This window comes from Anser cygnoides, chromosome 4 (genome assembly GCF_040182565.1).
Source record: "Anser cygnoides isolate HZ-2024a breed goose chromosome 4, Taihu_goose_T2T_genome, whole genome shotgun sequence".
NCBI lineage: Eukaryota > Metazoa > Chordata > Aves > Anseriformes > Anatidae > Anser > Anser cygnoides.
This window is the reverse complement of record NC_089876.1, coordinates 70,773,561-70,798,910: the sequence shown is the minus strand read 5'-3', so window position 1 is coordinate 70,798,910 and position 25,350 is coordinate 70,773,561. Positions and strand designations below refer to the sequence as shown.

The 25,350-nt window shown below is 38.8% G+C and overlaps 1 protein-coding gene and 1 pseudogene across 2 annotated transcripts in view; one reads left to right on the top strand and one right to left on the bottom strand.

Moving 5' to 3' along the window:
- Window positions 1-25,350, bottom strand: part of GRID2 (glutamate ionotropic receptor delta type subunit 2) — an 807,057-nt gene that overhangs the window by 183,723 nt on the left and 597,984 nt on the right. The gene's annotated exons all lie outside the window — the stretch shown is intronic.
- LOC136790657 (TATA box-binding protein-associated factor RNA polymerase I subunit A-like) lies at window positions 1,435-13,498 on the top strand (annotated as a pseudogene).

The window sequence follows — 25,350 nt, the reverse complement described above, 5'->3', positions numbered from 1 at the left end:
TGGAAATTGATAGCAGAGTTAGGATTTTTCCTGTAATGAAGCTACTGTCACCTGTCTTTAATATACAGCTAAGATGAATGTGAAGCCTCTTCTGTAGCACAGAAGATTCTTCACTTGCAATGCCTATAGTGCCCTATGAGATCCCTGCTGGAGAAACTTAGGGTGATTAAGAGCTTCCCACTGTCCCACATCAAGCACAAAAAAAACAAGGAAAGACACAAAAGATAGACAAGGTCCTGGCCAAGCAGTTCTGTATCCAATTAACTCAATGAAAATTCAGTAACTTTTCATAAACTTTCATTATCTCATTTGATCATAGTTTGCCTTTTTATGATCCATCCTAAACTTTAAAGGGAATGTTATCATCAATGTCACATTAAAGAATCACAGCTCCCTTTCCACTTCTCACTCCCACTTTTGAAACCGTAGGAATATAATGAACTACTTAAAATACATATATAGTCAAAGGTAAAATGTTGACAGCTGTGATGAGATGATTGAATTTCCCTTTATCTTGCTTTTTAAACCTATGCATCCAGGAGGAATATAAGTGCCACAACTCTATCCTGATGCAGAGTTCATGTAAGAAGAGCAATTCAATCGCCCGTCATCAGTGCTGGCAAGAACCATAGCACAATATAGACAAAATTCCAACAATTCTTTGACAGGGCTCTTATCACTCTGAGTGATTTTCTAACATGGTGGCATGACTCACATGACTGGAGTGCTGCAATGGATGTCTATAAACTCTTCAGAAGGGATAAGCTAGGAATGAGAGGCAATGTGGTAGCCCTGTATGTTAGAGTGTTTTCATTGTCTAGAGCTTAATGATGGCGACAACAGGGTTGAGTGTTTATGGGTAAGAATCAGGGGGAAGGCCAATGAGACAGATGTCATAGTGGGAGTCTGCTATAGATTGCCTAACCAGGATGAAAAGGCAGACAAAATGTTCTATAACCAGCCAGAAGTCTCACAATTGCTAGCCCTTGTTCTCCTGGTGGACTTATCAGATGTCTGCTGGAAATACAACACAGCAGAGAGGAAACAATCTAGGAGGTTTCTGGATCATGCAGAATTTAATTTCCTGACACAGCTGGTGAGTGAACCTACTGGCGAATGTGTCTTGCTGGACCTTTTTCTTGTGAACAGAGAAGGACTTGTGGCTGGTGCAAAGGTTGGAGGACTTCTTGGGCACAGCGATCACATATTAATAAGAGTTTTTGTTTCTCGGAAAAGTAAGGAGTGGGGATAGCAGAACTACCACCTTGGACTTCTGGAAGGCAGACTTTGGCCTATTAAGGAGACTGGTTGGCAGAGTCTCCTGGGAGGCAGCCCTGAAGGACAAAGGAGTCCAGGAAGGCTAGATGCTCTTCAAGAAAGAAATCCTAAAGGCACAGCAGCAGGCTGCTCCCATGTGCTGAAAGATGAGCCAGAATGGATGAACCAGCCTGGCTGAACAGAATGCTGTGGCTAGAGCTCAGGAAGAAAAAGAGGAATTATGACATTTGGGAGAAGGAGCAGGCCCCTCAGGAGGACTACAAAGATGTCATGAGGCTCTGCAGAGAGAAAATTAGAAGGCCTAAAGCCCAACTTGAGTTTAACATGGCTATTGCTGCTGAAGACAATAAAAATGTTTTTAGAAATACATAAACAAGAAAAGGAAGACTAAGGAGAACCTCCATCTTGTATTGGATATGGGGGGGAAACATAGTGACAAGAGATGAGGAAAAGGCTGAGGTATTTAATGACCAGTAACTAGTAAGACCAGTTGTTCTCTGTGTACCCAGCCCCCCAAGCTAGGAGATAGGGACAGGGAGCAGAATGAAGCCCTCATAATCCAAGAGGAAATGTTTAGTGACCTGCTACACCACATAGATGTACACAAATCTATGGGGCCAGGTGGGATCCACCCAAAGGTAAATGAAGAAGCTGGTGGAAGTGCTCACCAAGCCACTGGTGATGCCCATTTACAAGAAAGGACAGAAGCAGGACCCACAGTAATACAGGCCTGTCAGTCAGATTTAGGTGCCAGGGAAGCTCATGGAGCAGATCATCTTGAGTGCCATCATGGGGCACATGCAGTACAATCAGGCGATCAGGCCCAGTCAGCATGGGTTTACGAAAGGCAGGTCCTGTTTGATGAACCTGATCTGCTTATATGACAAGGTGATGCACTTACTGGATGAGAGAAAGTCTGTGGATGTTGTCCACCTAGACTTCAATAAGGCTTTCAACACTGTTTCCCACAGCATGCTTCTGAAGAAACTGTCTTCTCAATGCTTGGACAAGTGTATGCTTCACTAGGTGAAAAAACTGGCTGGGTGGCCAGGCCCTAACAGTTGTGATAAATGGACTTAAAGTTGGAGGCCAGTCACTAGTGGTGTTCCTCGGGATTCAGTACTGGGGTCAGTTCTCTTCAATAACTTTATCAATCATCTTGATGAGGGGATTGAGTACACCCTCAGTAAGTTTGCAGATGACACCAAGTTGGGTGGGAGTGTTGATCTGCTCAAGGGTAGGACGGCTATGCAGAGAGATCTGGATAGGCTGGATTGATGGGCCAAGGCCAAGTGTATGAAGTTCAACAAGGCTACGTGCCGGGTCCTGCACCTGGGGCACAACAACCCCATGCAAAGCTACAGGCTGTGGGAAGAGTGACTGGAAAGCTGCCTGGTTGAAAGGGACCTGGAGGTATTGGTCGATAGCCAGCTGAATATGAGCCAGCAGCATGCTCAGGTGGCCAAGAAGGCCAACAGCATCCTGGCTTATATCAGAAAGCAGGACCAGGGAAGCGATTGTCTCCCTGTACTCAGCTCTGGTGAGGCCGCACCTCGAGTACTGTGTTCAATTTTGGGCCCCTCACTACAGGAAGGACATCAAGGTGCTGGAGCATGTCCAAAGAAGGGCAATGAAGCTGGTGAAGGACCTAGAGAACCAGTCTTATGAGGAGCAGCTGAGGAAACTGGAGTTATTTATCGTAGAGAAAAGGAGGCTTAGGGGAGACCTTATTGTTCTCTACCTCAGAGGAGGCTGTAGCGTGGCGGTGGTTGATCTCTTCTCCCAAGAAACAAGTGATAGGACAAGAGGAAATGGCCTCAGGTTGTACCAGGGGAGATTTAGATTGCATATTAAGAAAAATTTCTTCACTGAAAGGATTGAGAAGCATTGGAACAGGCTGCCCAGGGAAGTGGTTGATTCACCAACCCTGGCAGTAGGCAAAAGATATTTAGATGTGCTTAGGGACATGGTTTAGTAGTAGACTTGGCAGTGCTAGGTTAAGGGTTGGACTTCAAGATCTTAGAGGTCTTTTCCAACCTAAACGATTCTATTATTCAAACACAGCTCAGTTAGCTCAAGTTGGTAATGACAAGATTAAAAACAACAACAACAAAATAAAATATATATATAAAAAAACACAAACAGAAAACTATTATTTTTTCTTAAAAGCTTCTCTTAATGCTGTCTGACACAAAGCAGTCTTATTGCCAAAGATAGACTAAGCAGTCCCTGTTGACCACTCCCGACGATTACATCATTTTGGTTTGTATCAAAGGAATATCAAGGCATTGCAACAATTTGAATTGACTTTCAACTTAATGTCTGAGCTCCCATTCTCTAAACTGGGATAGATTAGTTACCTTAGCTCCTCAGGATGCCAGTACTATAGCTTTATAAGTACCTATTACAGTTTAAAATAAATAAAATTTTATGAACACTTAAGTGACAAAAGTATTTGGTTAGAAAAATACAGGACTAAATTTCAAATGGAACAGTTCAGAATGATGCTGCAGAGCATACTTTTGAATCCAGATCTTCCACCTCTTTAGAAGTTTGTAACATTTCATGTAACTCCCTTAATCAATAAAATCAGTCCTGAGCTGATCCCCTAGTGTCTGAGTATTCCTGCGTTTCCTATGTACCTCGGCAGCAGTAAGACTGACCTTGCTACCCTACAGTACAAATTATTTCCCATGAAGTTGAGTTAAGCAAAAATTCACACAAATTCTATTCACATGCACCTCATATAGCACTCAATACTACACCACACATCCTATTTTATAATATTTTCGTTTCAACCCCATAGCTCTCAAAATTGCATAGTTTATTATTTGCTGACAGGCAGTTGATGCTATGGAAAACACAAGTTAAATGCCAGATTACTTTGAAGAGAGACTGAAAGCTGGTATATAACACAGGTGGAATTCTATTAGCAACAGGCGTGAGCTGGTCTGCAGAGCTAATGCAAGAGATTTCTCATCTCTGTTTTGTAAATTCAGTTCCCACTGCTGTTAATGAGAACAGCACATTTAATTTTCTTTGTCAACAATCTGATATCACAAACATGGACAAGTGAAATGCTTCTTACTCTGAATGCTGATTTATCAGATAACACAAAAGCTTATCAGTAATATGAGATTAGTTTAAGCACCATATTAAATAATGCAACAATATTTTTAAAGGGTAAATCAGACAGGAATTGCAAAAGAAATATTGCAGTGACAGAAACTGAAATAGGATGTAGATGAGTTTAACATACAGATTGTGAGCTACACAAGTTAGCATCTATTCTATCTGTACTTTAAAATACACTTCATAAATTGCTACAGAGGCCAAAGAGATTTCTGAAAGTTTCCAGAGAGTTTTAATTTTGGCAAAAACTAATTTTAGCAAAAACTCAGATACCCTTTTTTGCAAGATTATGAACAATTATCATATATGATATCCCAGATGGTATGCATTCAAAGAAATAATGATCCAGTATTAAATATTTCATTTACATAATGAATTACCTGGGAAAATTCTATGTGATCATCAAAGATTATTAATCATATCAGGCTGATTAATTTTAATGTGAAACCACATCCATCTTCAAGAATTTTGGACAGCAGTTCTATTTTAACAGAATGATAACAACTAAACTCTGCCCTCCAAATAACAATAATACCATACCTTAAAAATAATAATACTGATGAAGAGAAATTCAGGGATCAATATGTAAAAGACAGACAAAATTTGTGACCTGCCATAAAGTGAGAAGTAATGCAAGAATTTTGATATCACAAATAACAAAAAGATGAAACCTGAGTAAAGCAGAACATGCCTTTACTTGCCCAAAGGAAAGTTTGCTTGTTTTTTGATATGGGAACACTAAATCATTCAAAGATAATCTCAAACTCCATCTTATCAGTAATTTTAAGGCACAGCTGATGTGCATGATTAGACTTGAGAATCTCACTTCAAAGCTTGACAGAAAAAGCCACCAGGATTTGCTGGTTTTATTTCTCTTTTTGGAGCTTCTAAAAACTGCTGGAGAAGAGTATTATTGGCATAGGTTAGTTGAGATATTCCTGAAATTCTCATTATTAGAGGTAATTGGTAATAGTACCTTTTATGTAAATTACTACTTTTCCTATTTGTTATGTGGTATTATTACTGTGATTATTGCTGTTGTGTTTAGATACTTAATCAGTACTAATATTATCATCATAATGGTGACTGTGAGAAGAACTAGGAGCTCCCATTTGGTGAATTAAAATACAAGGAGGAGCAGCCTCTGTTCCTCAATCATTTCAAGATGCTGCTGTCAATCAAGTGCTGCCTTACAGTTCAACATCTGTTGGAAATATTTTCCCTTTCCAGTGAAGCTCAGCTGCAGCTCAGCTACACCATATGTGAATTTTTAGGCTTTTCTTGTTCATGTTGAAGAAATATTTTGTTTATAAAAATAAAATGATTAAGACTCTCTCCCATCTCACATGGGTTATTTAGGAATGACAGTCAGTCACTAGTGGCTTGGACTGGATTCAGATCGGTGATGTAAATAAAGGACGTTCTGTAATTTGTTGTCATTTCCTGAACCAGGCACAATGGTGTTTTACATGTTCACATCAAGGGAAAGCATGTAATTTGATCAAGCTGCAAGTGCAAACTTCTTGGCAGAGCCTGAGGGAAAGCAATGACAATAATAAAACAGATAGGCAGGTTGTCAAGAGAAGTGAAAGTACTTTTAACTGCACACTTCTGAAGAAAATCCTGCAGTGGAGAGGCTAAAAATGTTGTCTACAACAGTGCCCCTGGCTATCCTGGAGTTGAAGGATTAGTTTACGAACTGTGGACATGTCATTACTAAATGAACTCAGATAAGAGTTAAGTTCCTTCATTCATTTAACTCTGTTTTTGGCAGTGGAGCAAATTCTCAGTGATGTAAATCGGGACGGGAGCTGTGACAATTTCCAGCACGACAGTGCCTGACCCTAGAAGTATTCATTTTGCTTGAAAAAGTAAAGACAGTTTATATGCAAATTAGATGCAGCTTTCCAGCTCTGTATAATTTGTCAATATGGGTGTTAATTTCACAAAGACTGAGCAATTTCTGTTCTAGAATAGTAATAGGACTTGATCCTACCAACCCTTACTTGTAGCAGTGATCTTCTTGTAGTGGTGGGACCGGAGGCTTAAAATAAAGACTACCGTTGTGAACATTTTTGGGATAATGCACATCATACGATGCTTTCTTTTCGACAATTTCTTTGATGTGTTCCTTGATCTGGTTCAGAATAATGAGTAATATTAAGAGTTAAAATGAAATACTAGGGCATCTATTAGAAATCAGCTTTCCTGGATTTTCAGGGAGTGGTATTTTTTGCAATTGGATTAGGATGTAGATAAAAATGTGATTTTATAGGGGAAATCTGATATTAAAACTACTGTTACCTTTTCTCCTCTTCATTATAAATGGATTTATATCTGAATGTAGAAAACATTATGGAGCTTAAGCCTGTCACATGAAGCTTTTCTTTGGAGAACTTCCCCTCCTGGGAGTTTCAGGTACAAATCCAGACTCTCTGATTTATTCCCAGCATTGATAGCAATGGTCTTGATCTGCAGACTCTGCTTTTAAGGATTTGAAAAGTCTTAAAGCATCTTTAAAACCGGGGGTGCTAAATCCTTTTCAAGGTGTGTCATAAGATCATAATACAGGCTATAGGCATACTATATTTTTCCGAAAAGACATGTTTAAAAGTGTTTTCTCAGACACAACGCTGAATTATATCATTTCACCTGAAAACTACCAAAAGAAAATTATCAGGTGCAGAAAATGAGTAACTGCATTTCATTTCCATCTTCATTTCACCTTCTCCTTAAAACACTTGAATTTGTTTTCATTTTCTTCTAACCTAATAAACACTGACGTCAGGATTATCAGCTGACTAACTGAAATCTATCCTGATTATAATGTACATGTTATGAAATGCTTTTGGTAACATTTTCTAATAATCTTTCTCCAAAACAATCTGTTTATAATAAAGTTTCTAATAAAAACAATTGATACTTTTGGTTGATAAATAAGTGATACAAGTTTACATTCATAAACTTCTTAAAGCTAGGCAATTACTTTTCTAGAATTCATCTTAAAATAAAGCTTACCGTTCTGTCTGTTCTGTTTTAATAACTACTCTAAACCCTTGTATTTGGGGCTCTGACATAATTGGTGAATTAGTTAACTTAGTTAAGCACAGTCTTGTTTGATTTTGCTTTGTTTCGTTTATCCCAAGTTCTTTTCTAATATGCCAATATTATTTCTGTCCACTTCAGGTCTATCTTTCATTCATTCTTTATATCCCTTCTTTTTTCCTTTATTTCCTCTTGTCTGCTAGACACAATCTCTCCATCCATGCCAAAAACAGTGGGTATTATTTATCAACATAATAAAAGCATGTGGTTAGACTTGGATTCTATCTACTAAAATGCCATGGATGTCTTTTAATCTGCATTTAAGAAAGTGTGGAAAGACTCGAGCGCTTTTCATAGAATCATAGAATGGTTTGGGTTACAAGGGACCTTAAAGATCATCTAGTTCCAACTCCCTTGCCGTAAGCAGGGACGCTTTCCACTAGACCAGGATGCCCCAAGCCCCATCCAAACTGGCCTCGAACACTTCCAGGGATGGGGCATCCACAGCTCCTCTGGGCAACCTGTGCCAGTGCCTCACCCTCACAGTAAAGAATTTGTTCCTTATATCTAATCTAAATCTACCCTCTTTTAGTTTAAGACATTACTCCTTGTCCTATCACTACTCTCCTGCTTTCCTGTAGGCCCCCTTTAGGTATTGGATGACCACTATAAGGGCTCCCCAGAGCCTTCTCTTTTTCATGCTGAACAACCCCAACTCCCTCAGCCTGTCTTCATAGGAGAGGTGCTCCAGCCCCTTGGTCATCCTCATGGCCCTCCTATGGATTTGCTCTAATAGGTCTATGTCCTTCTTGTGCTGGGGGCCCCTGAGCTGAATGCAACACTCCAGGAGGGTCTCATGAGAGCAGAGCAGAAGGCAAGAATCACCTCCCTTGCCTGCCTGGCCACGCTTATTTTGATGCAGCTCAGGATATGGTTGGCTTTCTGGGCTGCAAGCACACATTGATGGCTCATGTTGAGTTTATCCACCAATGCCCCCAAGTCCTTCCTCTGCAGGGTTGTTTTCAACCTATTCTCTACCCAGCCTGTATTTGTGCTTGGGGTTGCCCCAGGCCAGTTGCAGGACCTTGCACTTGGCCTTGTTGAACCTCATGAGGTTCTCACAGGCCCATCTCTCAAGCCTGTCAAGGTCCCTCTGGATGCCATCCCTTCCCTTCTGGGATGTCAACTGCACCACACAGCTTGGTGTCATCGGCAAACTTGCTGAGGGAGCACTTGATCCCGAGTCTATGTCACTGACAAAGATATTAAACAGTGCCAGTCCCAACACTGCGCACCTTTAGGTTACTTAGCTGGTCTTGAACCTGATATTCTCCTACTGTGGGCAGTTCTTCATTCTTTCAGTCACTGCCTTTGCCATTTGGGACTTGGGCTTTGTGGCTATAGCCATTGCCAGTGAAGACTGAGGCAAAAAAATGATCAGACTGGGATGATTAGAAGATGGTAACCTAGAATCATAGCACTAATGACACTTATCTGAAGTCAGAAGTCATTGCTGAAATCAAAATTAAAAATAAAGTAGTTCATTAGTCAGTGCTGTATCACAAGAGAATGTTCAACTTATATCATGCCAATGATGTTAAAAACAGACAAGCAACATCTTCCAGAAAAAAAATCTTTTTCATACTCTTAATGCCACCTGACTACATGTAATGTCATTTACCAACAATAAAACAGGTAGAGTAAATAAGTGAAATAAGTGTCTGCCGGCCCACAGAATCACAGAACGTTAGGGATTGGAAGGGACCTTGAAAGATCATCTAGTCCAGTCCCCCTGCCGGAGCAGGAATACCTAAATCGTGTCACACAGGAACGTGTCCAGGCGGCCCCGCTCCCAGCCAGGGTCAAAATGGTGGCCGCCCTCAGGCGGCGACAGTTGTAGTGGCCGTGCCGCCGCTAGGCCCCCAGTAATGGCCGCCACGCCAGCCGCTCCCCATGGATCCATGGACAGCTCTCCTTGGCTGAGGCGGGGAGTGCCCTGCTGCCGGCCCTGCACCGGTCCTGCCCGCCACAGCACTTCTACTGAGCCCCATCTTCCCATGAACACAAGTTAAGCTTCAGGAAGAGCAAGGAAGCATGTTTAAATTACATTCAGGATGCCATACTACAGAAGCAGTGGAAAAGAGCTGCAGAGTTTCTGACTTTCTACACTGAGTCACTAGAGAAAGACTTTTCTACAGAATACGTGGGTAAATCAGAGATTATTTGGAGAATAGGAACAGAAATTCTGTGCAACCATTCACATAGCAGCATAAGAGAGTTCAACTCTTTCAGAGATGAAAACTTCAGAAGTAAAAAGGTACTTGAAGGTTTGTTTAGAGCATGCCTTTCATCTCCTTTGTAATGGACTAATAGGTGAAGCCTACCAAAACCTGTCCCTGGCAGAAAGCTGGAGGTTTGGAGAACAAACAACTTTTCAGGATAAAGAGATGAAACTGATTCAGGCTTACAGGGGACTGCTGGACTACTATAGCTGGTCTAAGCAGAAGAACATCCTCTCAGAGTATGAGAAGGGGGGATTTGAAGACTTGTCTGTTGAATGGGAAATGCACAGTTGCTTTCAGAAGGCAGCAGTGAATATAAAGGAGATCATTAAAATACCTGGACTCTGGGATCTCTTAGTGAAATCCTGTGTGGATTTGTTGGAGTTCTATGGAGACCATCATGAAGCTCGCAAAGTACTAAGTGGATATGCCTACAACTCAAAGTTTGCGGCTAATCCCAATGCTCATGTTTAATTCTATCAGTTCCTACAAAGACATGGTGCATCAAAGAAATCACTCATATCTGCACTCAAGATCTTGCATGATATTGTTCCCTCTCATGAAGTAATGATAGATTTTAATATCATGCTCCAAAAATCAAAGCCCCATACGGTTGTTTGAAATATCTACAGAGCACAAAGTCAGAATGCAGAAAGAAATATCAAGTTTATTCTAGTACTTTTCTCTAGCACTTACTACTGCCATTGCTAGAAACAGGTCAGGTTGATTTTTAGTCTGACTTTGTTCAGCAGTTCTTGTCCTACAAAACTGGCAGATCTAAATGCCACATCAGTTCACGGAGCGTTGCCAAAAGAATGTCACCAATATTCAAGCCTCGTCCATCAGCCTCATTTAGGAAACTGTTTTTATGCAGGATAGCACATACCATATGAACCTGCTTAGTCCTGCTGACACTTGAACTTATTTTAAATAAATACATCCTCTCTTGCTCTATTATTATTTTTAATAAGGATTAAATTAAGCCTGGCCTAAAACCTTTGCCTGAATCTGACCCTGTACACATTTCCTTCTAACATCTATGCTTGAAATGTATAATCTCCATAGACAGCCTTGTGCCTTCAAAAACTATAAAACATTAAGTATATAAACCAAAATAATGTCTACCTCACTGAAACAATGTTAAATCAAGCTTAAAAGCTCAAAGGCAGTTTAAAAAATAAATAAATAAAAGCTTGATTTCTTTTAAATAGAATAGGTGAGTTGTGCAGGGAAAACCTCTTTCCCTGTTTAACCTTCTCTCCCATTTCTGCCCTCCCCTCCACTAATAGTGCTTATTTTCTCCAGGTTGCTGCACATCTCTCCAGGGGACTCCTTTTACATATGGAGCCACAGGGTTGCAGAATTTCAAACAGGGATTTTTAACCCACATTCTCTTCATTTGGGAAAACGTTAAGAGCATTTAAACAACAACAATAACAACAACAGAGGAACAGAAATATCAAAGAGGATGGAGCTAGAACTTTCAATGAGCCATGGCTGTGCTAACATATTGTAAGGATATAAAGACACAATTCTGGAGATCATTAAAAATGGCTATTTTATTTCTTATTATTTTATTGCTCATTAAGTGAATTTTTATTTCTTTAAAAACTTATTACAGTGCTGCCATAGTAGGCAACACATACCAAATTTATGTTCTTTCATGTAGACTTCAGGCCATGTGGCCACATAACATATATTTTGCAGTCACACATAAATTGCAAGCTGTCAAATCCCTGTATCATTTATTATTCCTGCTGTCATCCCAGAGTATTTTTATGAGCCAAGACACTTTTTTGTTTGTTTTGAATAACCAGCAAAAAGAGACAGAAAATACCTAATGCAACATTCCCATTTTCCAAGACAAGTTTCACAGAACTCAGATAAAGGTGCCCTTGATGCTTCTGCAATGCATACGCTCCCTTGATACTCAAGTTTCAGTATCAACTGACTGAGCAATAAAAATGAAAAGTCCAATTCTTCTTCTAATAAACAAATAAGTAAACTTTTATAAAAATATTTACTCGCCAAAATATACTTTAGGAAAACTCTATACTACTAAATTTTCTAGTGAATGAAAAACATAAAAAGTTACATACCTTGCCTGCCCTGCCCAGGTTATCACGTAATTCAGTTATCTCATTCCCTGATAAGTGCAAATTACTTAGAGAGAAGAAAAATAACGTAGGAAAAAATTCCTTGGTTCCTTGGTTACATCACACATTTCACCACCCCAGTTATTTGATCATCACATAAGGAAGCGGAGCACAAAATCATGACGCACACAGATGAAAATAACAGAAATAGGAAGGGAGACAATTTAATTGACAGTGCTGAGGTACCTACTCCCGCTAGATTCCTTCAGAGGAAAGTCACTGACAGTTATTTTCAGTTGATGGGTATGGAAGTAGCTAACAGGGTCTCAGAATTATTAATTTTATAGAGACATCTCTTTTTTTTTTTTTTCCCTCAAAAAGTAATGTTAGGTTAAATGTTGCCCAATTTGATTGTGGATGGTGAAATTTAGTTAGTTCTATCTTTTATTTGATTTCTGAAAAGATCCTGAAGTAGATAAAACCTACTGTATATATGACTGGGTGTCAGCACCAGCAATCCCCTTTTCTTTCCCTTCTCAAAGTGAGTTTACCTGGATGACGTTAAGTGGAAGTTCAGTTTTCTGTTCATTCTACCGATTTATCTTTTTTCATAAGTGAACACTGACCTTATCTTCTTCTCCCAACTTTTCTCCATTTTTTTTTTAAATTGCCCCATCCTTGAAAAAACAAAAACAATAACAAACAAACAAAAACACAACCATAATTTCAGCCATAACCAGAAATCCTGGCATTTCCAAGTTAATGATCTAATAAAAAAGGCCTATAACAGTAAAACAGTGCTGATAGGTAACTTGGTCATTATTCTAGCTGGCTGCATTTTGCTTGCATTTCTTCTAGCAAGCATTTCAGATGAAGTCAAGGGGCATGCAGTTCTCCCAGTCTGAATAAGAGGAGTCAGCTTTGGGCTTGGGTGGGAGATACATGAAGAAAACGCAAAGGAAATGGAAAGTTGGGTCTTCAGATACTGTTGTTTGGAGAGAGTTAAAAGTACTAGATTCTCAGCACTAAATTTACATATGCATACTTTTTTTTTTTTTTTACTGTATTGAGTTACTTTTCTACTGATGTTTGCATCTTACTTTTGAACACTGATTGCTTCAGAGTATCAGCCAGATGTTTGTGATGTAAAAAAAAATATATGTTTTTTATCTTTAATGGGTGGACAACATCAGCCTCTTTTGCACAGGCTGCTAGAGATTATCAAAAAGGTTATATTTTTTGTAGCAGGGACTGAACTAGGTTTTACCCACAGGCTGAAAGAAACTCTCACAGTGCCAATGTCTTTAGCCATCCATCTTGAACATAAAATCCCAATGCACAAAGAAAATGTTTGTGTAATTCTTGGATTTAGTCTGTCTTATTTAATCGGTGTAAATGTTCGTGGAGTCTCAGGCAGAAAATACTCTAAGTACTGTAAAAAGACAGATTTTACATTTATAGTAGCAATGAACCTAAGACAAGTTTACAGGACTGCAGTTCTGTCTCACAATGAACTGCTTTCACCCAAAACTATTTAAGGAAAATATATACAATTTTTCATCTACACTCAGACAAATAGAAGTGCTTTCACAGTAAACAGGCAACATAAGACATTAACAGCAACCCAAAAAGAGGATTATAAAACTACCACTTTTGACATTAATGGAGAAGGAAACACCATGATTTCATGATTAGCCATAAATGCCATGCAGCGCGGATAGTTCCTTATACAGAAAAAGATGACTCAGAATGAAACACAAAGTAAATCAGACCACAGCTGAGATGGAGAAAGATAACATAAAAGGAAAATGACACAAGAGTCAGATGTATAGTAAAACAAACACACAAACAAAAATTTAGAAAAGGAAATGTAGATAGCAGTTTGATCTCAAGACAATGTTGAATATAAGTGCACAGCATCAGGATGCCCTAGGACCACTAGCCAAGGATGAAGTCACAGTGAGTGCTGTATCAAGCAGGGCAGATTGCCCCATTCCACCATGCCAGAGGCTGAAAACAACCATAAAAAATGTTGCAAAAAGATGGGGCTAGCCCTCTGCTCCCCACTTCACAACAACCCAACCCAAAGAGTTAGCAGGCAGTGACCTTGGCTGCAGCATTATAAATCTAGGTTTGACACGTTTCTCCCCTCCCCATGTTGAGGTTACCATCCTTCTCTTGCCATGAAGGACCTTGCTTAATCCTATTCTGGAGTGGATGCCAGACACCTGGCTTTCTTTTTAGCTAACACTTTACTTATTTTTGGATGTCAGTTCAAGATTTGTGGACAAAGCTAGAGTGGCACCTGCAGCATTCCTCACCCTCTTCCTTAGACTCTTCTAGGCACTGCTGCCAGAAACCTTTCTCTTTCTGGGGGGGAAAAGCATGCACCTGGTGGAGCTTGAGAGTATTTTCTGCCTAGCTGGTACCCTCTCTCTTTGCCCTTGCTACAGTTTTCTGGTACACAAACCATCTATATCAGCCCAGTATGTAGATTATCTTCTGAATATTTTACTAGTAAAAACAATTGCACTGCAATATCTTCCCCCACAGTTAACAAGTGATTACGAGTGTTCAGGAGCTGTTATTATTAGCAGTAGGACAACGATTACTCAGTGAAACAAAACTGACCACAAACGTGTGTTTGTGCATACAGCCAGACACACCAGAGAAGAGCATCGAGGGTGGATGAGTAAAGAACAGGGGAGAATAAATGAAGATAAGATAAAACCATATATTAAGAAATTAGGCCCTGGGCAATGTCAATTTTCATAACATATTAAAAACAATTACAAACAATGAAGACCTTTGAAAAAGCTAAAGAGTATAGTTGATAACTATATTCCAGCTTCCATCAAAATCAAGTTTCTAGGATTGTGATTTAAAGCATTTGACTTTACTCATTCAGAAATATGGTGGTAAATGCCTGTAGCTAAATATTGTAATTATTACTTATGTGAGTACTCTCATGGATTTCAACCACTGAAATGAAACCACTGAAGATAAACAAACGAATGAGGACATGTGGAAAGGAGTAGTGTTACACACCTACTTCTGATTATACTTCAGCATTTCTGATGTGCTATGCTACAGCTCAGTCTTAACATTATGAATTAGGGGCCAAAAAAAAACAGTGTCTCAAATTTGTTTTAATGAAAATTTACATGAACGTAAGTGTCCATCCATACACACATACGCATATATTAATACACATTTGACGAACATAAGAAGCCAAAGACCTGTGCTTAGAAAAACATGGCCACAGATTTAGAGTGCTTGCAGTTCCAGGTACTCAAATTTCCATAACGTAGGCCTGATTTTTTTTTAATATATTTTAGAAGTTCTACAGAAAGCCAATATCAACTGAAACCAATGCCTTGTTAGATCAATCCTCACTGGGTAAAACAAGTCTGTCATTTTACATCCAGAGGACAAAACATACAGCTTTTGACCTGTAAGAAAAAATCAAAAATCTCTAGCAGTATCCACAGATTTGTAGTTTTTTTTTATTATTATTTATTATTACTTTATCTATAATAAGCATGGAACAAGCAAGACACTGTGCATAGATCAAGTGAACTTGGGACTATGGTATCCACAGAGACAAATTTCTCCTACCTTTCTTCTACCCATGTCATATAGTCGGAACTCACATCCAGGAAATAGTGAAAAGGAAGAGGCCAGGTTGTCAGTAACCAGAAGAAAAAGAAAGAGATAGAAAGATTATTCCCTACATAAGCATTGAGGGGGGTAAAGAAGAAATAGTTGAAGAAGAAAATGAAAGGGACCTTGCAAGGCCATCTAACTTCATCAGTTTCTATAAGGCAAAGTTCTTTGTATTAGATGCACTTTAGAGCAGAGCTTTGGCTCATCTGAATGCATTAAATGAGTGCACTAAGCAAACTGCAATTCAGAATCAGAACACAACACGATGCACTCTATTTTACAGCTCCATGTGACCTTACTGAATGAAGGGGTTGGCTTCTGGCTGTTAAATGTAGACACATTTCTTTAAACACAAGTCCAAGTAGTTTAGAGCATACTGTGACTGGATGCACTGAACAGTAAGCAAAATATTTTCCTTTTTCTACCCAACTGGTTTCCAAGGATTTTTCCCACTAAGCATCAGGTCTGAAGGCACTCTATTAGTTTACACCTAAGAACTGAGTTAATCTGTTAGAAAAATTGTGATCAAAAGCATATTCAGCATTGTTCCTTCTCATACAGCATAATATTCTAGTCTGATGAATGGAAATGTCTAAATGAATCAGGCTTGCTTATTAAAATACTTCATTCAGTTAGCAGGAACACATTACTTGATTCATTATAGTCCCGTGGCACTTCAGGAGCCTACAAGTGCTGTATTATAATATTTAACAAAAGATATACTATTTAAATGAAGTATTTGTGAATAAGTCAGCAGTGATTTGTTGGAAGTGTCTAAGTATAAGCATAGTATTTGCCCAGTGACACTTTATTCCTTTTGGTATAGGATGAAAGTGTAAAATACATTTTAAAATCTTCAATTATGTTGCAAGTTGCAGAATTCGTCACTGGCATTATTAGCCTGACATTTATCCTTTTGTTCAAATAGCTCTGTTTAATAAAATGTCCATATCTTTTTTTCACTACATAGCTTTCCTATGCACTCGAGGCTTTAAATGCATTTTAAATATTAACAAAGCTTTCATTAAAATGCAGAGACAAGGGTGGGGATGCTAATATAAAAGGCTTTATTCTGTCTCCTTTAGTTTTATGTGGAAGTATTAATCAAAACCTTCATTAATATTGCATGAATTCAGAACCTTGGCACAACTGGAATGCACATTACTTCTTATTTATATTACTTTTACTTCAGGGTACCCCATTTAACAAAAAATTTAGGAGTCGAAGGATACTTATGCACATACAAAAAATGCTACATGGCAGTTAGACAAAACTCACATTCCAGGAAAACTTTTGGATTTACCAAAAGAAAAATTGAAATTCAGTAGGAGTCTCGAGGAGCAATTCCAAAAATATGTGATTGAGATGATGACTTCATCTGGGAGAGATTTATTATTCCGTGCTGAAGATTTACAGTTAAGGTTTCCTTCTTTACTTTCAAGAGTTGGGGGAAAGAAAATAACGTTGCACTGTTCATAGATAGGAACATCCAGGAAACTGGGAGAAGTTAAACAGAATTAGCAACAGCACTACTAAATACAGAATTATGGGGGGAAACAACACACCTTTTTTAAGATTAAAGGCGCAAATAACAGAAGTTGTCACAGCATATGAGGGAAAGGTTTTCCCTAGATACATACTATTCAAGGACAAAAATGATAAAGGAAGAGTTTCATATTAGCAGGAAATTACTAATATCTGGTCTCTGTACTAATCTCCTGGGATCTGTGCTGTATGACATATTCATACATGATCTAGATATTTCAGCTCTAAAAAAGACAGAAATCACTAATTTTGAAAAATACAATGTGAAAAAGCGACCTTCCACGGGAATTCTGCTGCTGACTGCACTGAGATCAAAATCTCATTTTTGTATTTGAACAGGTAGATAAGAATTTCACTAAGAAGTTTTTTTAGAATCAAAGGAAGAAGTGCCATGCACATGAGATGTGTGTACATCACATGACATGAGATCAGGCTTTTAATTGTGAAAAAATGCACAGTGGACAATTTCTGTAAGATAAGTAGAATGCAGAAAAATGAAATTGCACAGATTTTTTTTTTTTTTATTAAGATACATACGCATCTTTCTGGATATGATATATTTAACTCCAAACAGCAACACAAAAATGAAGAGAGAGATGTGAAAACCAGAATTAATCTGTAAGCTCCAGTCAATATTATGACTGCACCGAGAACCAAATGATATAAGCAATCATATTAAAATTTATATTCATGGTTCACTTGTATAATGTAGACCTATCATTATTTACTATATGAATTTTCTAAACAATGTCTCCAGCTATTTGCATCTACTAGAAGCCGCTTGAGCATTTTCATTATATGTATTACCTCCAGTGAAGTTACAGGATTTTGTTTTTTAATTTTATTTTAAGAGTCGTCGAATGGGAATACAGAGCTTTTCATTTTCAGTGCTTCTATTTGTTTTTGGCAATCGTCTAAATGAGTAAAGTACAAACGTGATCCATATTTACACTGGATGATGTAAGGCAGCTGCTTAGCTCATACTCAGAGATAAAAAATAAAATGAAATAAAACTGCTTGTATTCGGCCTTTTCCAGGACTTTTTACGAAGAATCAAGTTACTAAGTATGGGTTTAACTGCATTAATGTAACACATGGATAGTTTTCAGTTCAGAACAAGTTTATGTTTGCCTGCAAGTCTACACTGTAAATATAATGATAGAATTGGATGAAATCTCCATCCTAGAAAACAAAAAGGAAACTACCTTAATAGCGTTTTCTTTTGAAAAACTAAGCTATTATGATAGTGTGAACATGGTAATTAAGGGAAAACTCAGAAACTAACAAAATTTTAGATTTACTTAATTTTCCTTAGTTTACAAAAGATAAATGAAACTTTCAAACCTGAAATCAGCACCACATTCTACAGCACATTAAATTTGCTTTGCAGTTTCTGTAGTATAGCTGTCTGACTTCTAAGGCAGACGTTCAATGCAATAAATTTACAGGCAGCAGCTTTAAATTTTAGTGAAGAAACATATCCAAGTACTGGGTATGCTGAAAATGAAACTAAAAATATCTTATACAGCACATTGTGCTGTGTAAAATTTGCAGAATTTGTCATTTTAGATTGTTTTTGTAATCTCCAAACCAGAGGTTACTCTAATTCAACATATACACAATCGCCAATGTTTAGGGGTAGGAAGGTATATTTCAAGAAGAGACAAGACAGAAAAGCACCTTACACTTACTCTGATAAAGGTTCACTCCAATTCTGTACATTCAGAATTGGAAGGGGCTTGAGGGGTCTCCTGTCTGAAGAAATTACAAACTGTGTGGAGAACAATCAATGTCATGCTCCAGTTCAAGCTCCTGCCTTTGCCCAGCTATTTGGGAACCCGTTTCCTGGTGTCTTTTTAATTACACATCAGAGACTCCATGGTAATGTTCATACCATTCATGCACTTAAAAGTACTTCACCCTTCTGCATTTAGTGACAGCCTAGCAGACAGAGAAATGAAGCAAAAAAAGAAATGTGAAAAAGATGCAGTATTAGGACTTAGGAAAGATGTATTACACCCTAAAACACTGGCTATTTCTTTCTTCAGTCAGAATAAAAACACATTAAAGTGTATTCACATGGTAAATAAATTAAAACACAACAAATACTAAGGCCAAGGAATATGAAGAGCCAAAGTTCCCATTAAACCCTATCTATATCCATATGTATACAAAAACTGGTTTCAGCTGCCAATGAAGAAGCCACGATACAGGTGTGTGGCTCACACATGTTCATCCTGTAAATTCTGGGAAGCACAAAGTCTATGGTACCTAGCTCCCCCCTTTTTGAGTCAAAGTTCAGAAAGGAAATGTCTCCTCTCTGGTCTGGACTATTAACTTACTCAGTCTGATGATAACAATGTTGGTTACACTCACTATTCAATACCTCCTTGCCTCTAATACTACCACATGGGTACGAGCACCATGTTGTAGTTCTACAAATACTCGTTTTCTCTTTATATACAGCAGGTGTCTGCCCCCGTGTTTACATCTCGTAAATGGTGTAATCATATATGTGCCCTTCTTTGCCATTTATCCAAGGTTTCACTATATATCACAACAAACTTAACGGGCAACAGCTAATTATTAGGCCAGATAGTTCAGGTGATCAGATCAGTTCCTTAAAAATAGTAAGAAAGGAAGAAAAAAGCCCCACACATAACGGTGTCTATTGAGGTGTTAAGCTGCACAGAAATTGCAGACAGGACAAGAATAGGTTTGATTAGAAGCTATGATATGTTCATGAATCCTGCAGGGAATCTCTGGTACGCACAATGCATCCTTAGTGCAAATCAATACAGACAGTCTGACAATGGCCCTCAAGAATGGAAGTGCAATCAAGCTGCTGCTCCAAAAGACACAGCCAGTCCAGCAGCGAGCATCCAGGTTCTCTGCTCCCAGCATCAACAGGAGTGAAAATGTCTTCTGATAATTATGACCATTTGAATGATTTTCCCTGTTAAATAGGCTGTGAAATTCAGGAAGATATTCTGGATTTTGCCTTATAATGGCACAATTACTCATCGTTAGAGCATAGTAGCACCATTGTGGGGAGCCGCTAGCAAACATCAGCCTCACAAGCTGCAGATGATGTCTAATTTGAACAGAAGTTGTGAAGTTTTCCCCATATCAGCTTAGCAACTTCAAAAACCCACTTGCATAATCATGAAGTCCTGCAGCAACTTTTTTTTTTAAAGACAGAAGTTACAAAATGAAGGCACATACACATCTCCCAAACCCCTAAATGTTATTTTCAGGTGCTCAGCTGTAATTGTGTAGGCTCTGTTCACTAAAGAACAGTAGGTGGACAGTCATTTTTACAACATTTACTCATTTATTTCTCAACACAGTGTCTAGAGTTATAGTTCCTTCTATGAAAAATCTTCTGCAGTCTCACTAAATCTCTCCGTAACATATGGTCCTAACCCTACTGTTTTTGAAACAGAATGGGATTGGGAGAGGAGAGAAGTTAGATTCAGTGCATAGTTGCAAAGGAAAATACCCTTATGTTTAAAAGGTCAGTGAACTTCTAAAACGTAGTTTGCAGTCCACATTAATTCAGGACCTTGAGTTAAATGTAAATTTTAAAAATAGATTGAACTAATTCCCTCCATTCCCTGTTCTCTGTAAACTCGAATGCAATTGAACAAGCAGAAATTAAAATTGAAGGAAAAAAAAGCCTACTGCTACCCTGATAACCACATTTCTGCCTCAGAACATTGATTTTTAAAGGTATTTTACTGGCATTTTAAATGCTGGTAATTATATATAGGCACACTATTGGCAGCAAGCTCTGCTCCTGCAGACCAAGTGAATAAAGATATGAGAGCTTTCATCTGCCTTTGCCAGAGATGGTCACAGTGACTGACTGACCCCATCCTTTTGTCCCCCAGCTTGAATAAGTGTGCTGGGAATGAAAGTCAGGAGGGGCACCTCTGAGATCACTTCAGACACACCCAACATGGATGGTTCAAGTGAACTGCTTGCACCCAGGCTCTTACATCATGAAGAAACATGTGACGAGAGGCACGATCCCCAAAGCAACTGAAATGAGCAGAGAGTTTCCCAGGAATGTACTGAGCATGATTTCTGCACATGTGTGATGGTGTGCTTCCTCCCAGACCTGGCTTATTCACAGCATCTGGCCTAAGCAGATAACAACCAGTGGCAGTCGTGGGAGATTTGTCCACTTTGTGATGGCTGCATCCTGAATTTGGGGGAGACCAAAGACAAATAGCCAAGGACTAATTTGAGCAATGCACCCCCAACCCCCCCCCCCCCCCCCCCCCATCTGATCAGAGTCAAGTTTGGAAGAAATTATCATCTGTAGGCAAATATGACCATAAGTCAACCACCTTACCCCATAAACAGTGAGCAGCCCAAGAGCCCTTTGATCAATTCTGACATGACAGCAGGCTACACGCCAGGACCTCCCCTTGGGCAGTGATGCCTCCCAAGGTTACTTCTGCCTAAGTGGTAAGAGAGGACCCTTATCACTACAGATAGCTAGTTAGTGGGCTGGGAAAGTAACAGCATCCTAATGCACTGTAATGCTGTGTTGTGATCACACTTTATAATCTTAGCTAAGTAGCATAGAGGATGGGTGTAATGCATATAATCCTTTAGACATAAACCATTGACCCACTCTGGGACTAGGGGTGGATTCAGTCACACCTAGGTTCCTTTCCTCTTTGGTTCAAGGAGTTTAGAAAGCAAGGGGTGAGGCAGCTGTAGATACTTGGTGATAATAAGTTAGATGCTCAAATTCACAGGACATAGAAAGCACATTTGTCTTTAAGCAGGTACTTATTTCTACGGTGAAAAACACTCAGGAAACTAACCAAGAAATCATAAATGAATATATAATATTTAAAATTCTCTTGGATAAATCATCCTTGGAGCTTTATTGACCATACAGTTCTGAACCTTTTGTTAAGTAGATTAAATGCCTCTAATGTTGTAAAAATGCCTTAAATGTGACTACTTGTGTACCTAAACTTAGGAGCTCAAATCTTTAATTGGACATTTAAATTGTTCTTTCATCCTGAGAAGCTTAAGACTCTTAGCTCCCATTACCTTCGGAAATTTAGATTTCAACACTATACTAGACAAAAACAAACAAACAAACAAAAACCCTCTCCATGCTTCTAGTGTTTTCATCAAGTATACTTTCAGTGTGGGATTATATTTCCCTCTCCAAGGAACAATGATGTAAATAAAATTAACATATATGTATTTATTTACATTACACACACAAAACAGGGCTAAAATCACTTTTACCCAGAATATGATTGTTTCATTTCACAAAACATCTTGATTTTTTCTTTTTTTTTTTTTTCCCAATTACTGATTTATTAATTATAGAAATGTCCTGCCACAAGAAAAAATGGGAACTTAGAGTATGTGGACTTTATTTATTTATTTAGTACATATTCTGCCACACCATTTTTAAAGTAGCCTGATGAGTCATACATATATGAAAATTTATACATAAAAGGAGTCTAGTGTATCTTAAGGTTCTCAAGAAGCTTTTGTGAATCTTCTGCAGATAGTCTTGTTGGAAGAACGAAAACGAAATGAAACATTCCAGTAAAAAATATATATGTATTTGTGTGTGAAGAAGAATTCTATCAAGGCTAAAGGAAACCAAAAACAGCTTACAGCAGGGATGATCTAGCACAAAGAATAACTAAAGCCAATAGAAAAATCAATCCAATATTCCACAGATATACAGCTCTCAGTCTAACAAATCTACTAATGCTCAAACATCAGGGACAAAATTTGAAGAATAAACATTAATGAATACCATGCGGCTGAAAACATAAATCTGAAACAGAATGGAAATGACCATAAGTGATATCCAATTGTGACCAGAGACCACAGCACAACATAAGATAAGAACGTAAGATAAAACAATCTCCTCCTCATAAATCTGTTGTCAGGACCAATGGGAGCTCTAATGAACTGCTCCATCTAAGCACATAACCAAAAATATACGGCAAGTGACGCTCTTCTAATTCCCCATCCAAGTCACTTGGCTCATTACACACTTACATTACAATGATAAAAGTCAGGTAAGTGACTTATCCAGAAGAACAAGAGAAAAATGCACTTTGATAACTTCCTTGAGTGTATCTATCTATCAGCACATTAGGGAAGGACAAAAAGAAGGAAAAAACTGATGACACAGAAGTATTGAGTCAAAAAACAAAGGACAAAAGTGCTAGAGGTCAAGAAAAGAGAAACCAAGAAGGGAAATGGTTCCCTGTGAAGTTATTAATCAGAGAAGTTAACCCCCAGGCACAATTTCCTGTGACTGTCTCAGGCATAATCTATTCGTTATTGCTATAAAGAATACTGCGATGGCAAAGCTCTGAATACCTAGTCCTCTAATTTACCACCAGAACTTGGAAAGAGAGGATATGGGGTGACCTTCCATTCGAAGAGGGCTCAACAGAAAGAACAGCAATAAAAACAAAAGGAGAGCCCAGTAATACACACTGCTGCCCGCAATCAGCCTGTGAGCCTTTTGCAGAGCTGCAGCAAGCAATCCCTCCCAGCAACTTAGGCACTCTCTGAATTAGAGATTCCCAAAAGATATATGATGTACAGTAGGAAAGAGCCTCAAGGCTTTAGAAAGATAGAAGGAACTGGAGGCAAAATTCCACCTTTGGGGCATTTGGGATTTCCAAGCATCCTTTATTTGACTCTGGGCAATCTATTTTCACACAGATAGCTCTACATTGCCTATCCCTTTATAGGCAAACCGTAGGCCACCTGTTTGTGTATGCCTGCACCCATACATATGTATGCATGCACACATAGTGATCAGCACCTGGATGATCATAAAATGAAGTAGTGTTTGCCAAAAAACTCTCATCTCCCCTAGGTCCCCCTAGTGCTCTGTGCTTTAAAAGAGGTGCAATTTAAAGGCACTGTAACTATTCCTATGTAAATAAGATATACACATGAAAAAAATATTCTAGTCTTAAAATTACAATCAGGAACTGCACTGAGAATTCTTTCCATTTGTTGAATTACAGAGAGAAGTCTGAGGGCAGTGGCCATAAAAGACTAAAAATAAATGTTTCTTTCAGATTAGTTTTTCAGCTTATTGGGAAGTCACTAGTAAAAGCAGGATGGTGATCTTTTAACTGTGTAAAACTGTAGCAGGGAGTAGAGGAGTTATCCATATCCTGGTTTTGGCATTTCACACTGACTAGGTGTGCTTGGAACATTTGGATGGCAAAAACAAAACAAAAGAAACACTGAAAGCTGGCACAGGAAGCTGCCATACTCCTTCCCCTCTCATACTTCTCACAGAACAGCTTTTCTTCCTCCCAGCTCTTCTGTTCCCACATTAATAGGGGCACAGGAAAGCAAACGTCCTTGCTGTTGTATCACCTAATCATATCAGAAATTAAAATGAGAGAGGAGCAGAGCTTTGCCATTCCGTACCATGCTTGAAGTGCACCAGCCAGCCAGGTTTGTATTTCCAAGTTCCAAGTAGCCTTTCTACTACTAAAGAAATAGTCAGTAGAGAATACCAGCTAGTCACAAATCTGTCTCCTTAAACAATGCAATTGGGGATGGGACATATCCCACAAGATTGAGTTAAAATAACAACTACACAAGAGAAAAAGCAGGGAACTGCGTGGCAGCCCTGAGGCACTTCACAACACCATGTACCAAGATTGCTGCATCAAATATACTGAATTTTTAAAATGTGTCATGATTCCTCTCTTTCTGCTGTGCTGAAAGAGATATGATTATTTCCCCTTTCAGCAAAGACACACAAGAAAAAAATTAATAACCATTTCTCGACCTGGTTCTTGAATTGTTTTTGCTCCTTCTAATTTCCTGCCAAAGTGTGTAGCCAGTTTGCAAGGTGACATTTGCAGAAGCTCCTTACAGATTGATTGGCTCAACTGCTGGGGAGCTGAGAGAATTCTTATAAAGCATGACCTTCATTTGTTATCAAGTCAGACCTGATGATATTGCCACATGCCAGAAAAGCCTGCTCCCCACTAGATGCTCGGAGAGGGCCACTACAGAATACAGACCGTAAGCACAGCAGCAAACAATGGGCTGTGTGATCTGCAGAGCTCCTGATAACCCTCGGGTGAAAAGTCAGGTCTTGGTGCTTTATACTCAATGCAAGACAGGAAAGGAGAAAAGCAAACTTTTCTTGGAAGACAACCTGCATAGTAACAAAGCCTTATGTGGAGGGCAATAGTAACTTTAGAGGGAGAGGATTTGCATGTTTACTGCCTACGAGCATCTGCAGGCTCTCCTTGCCTTTCCAC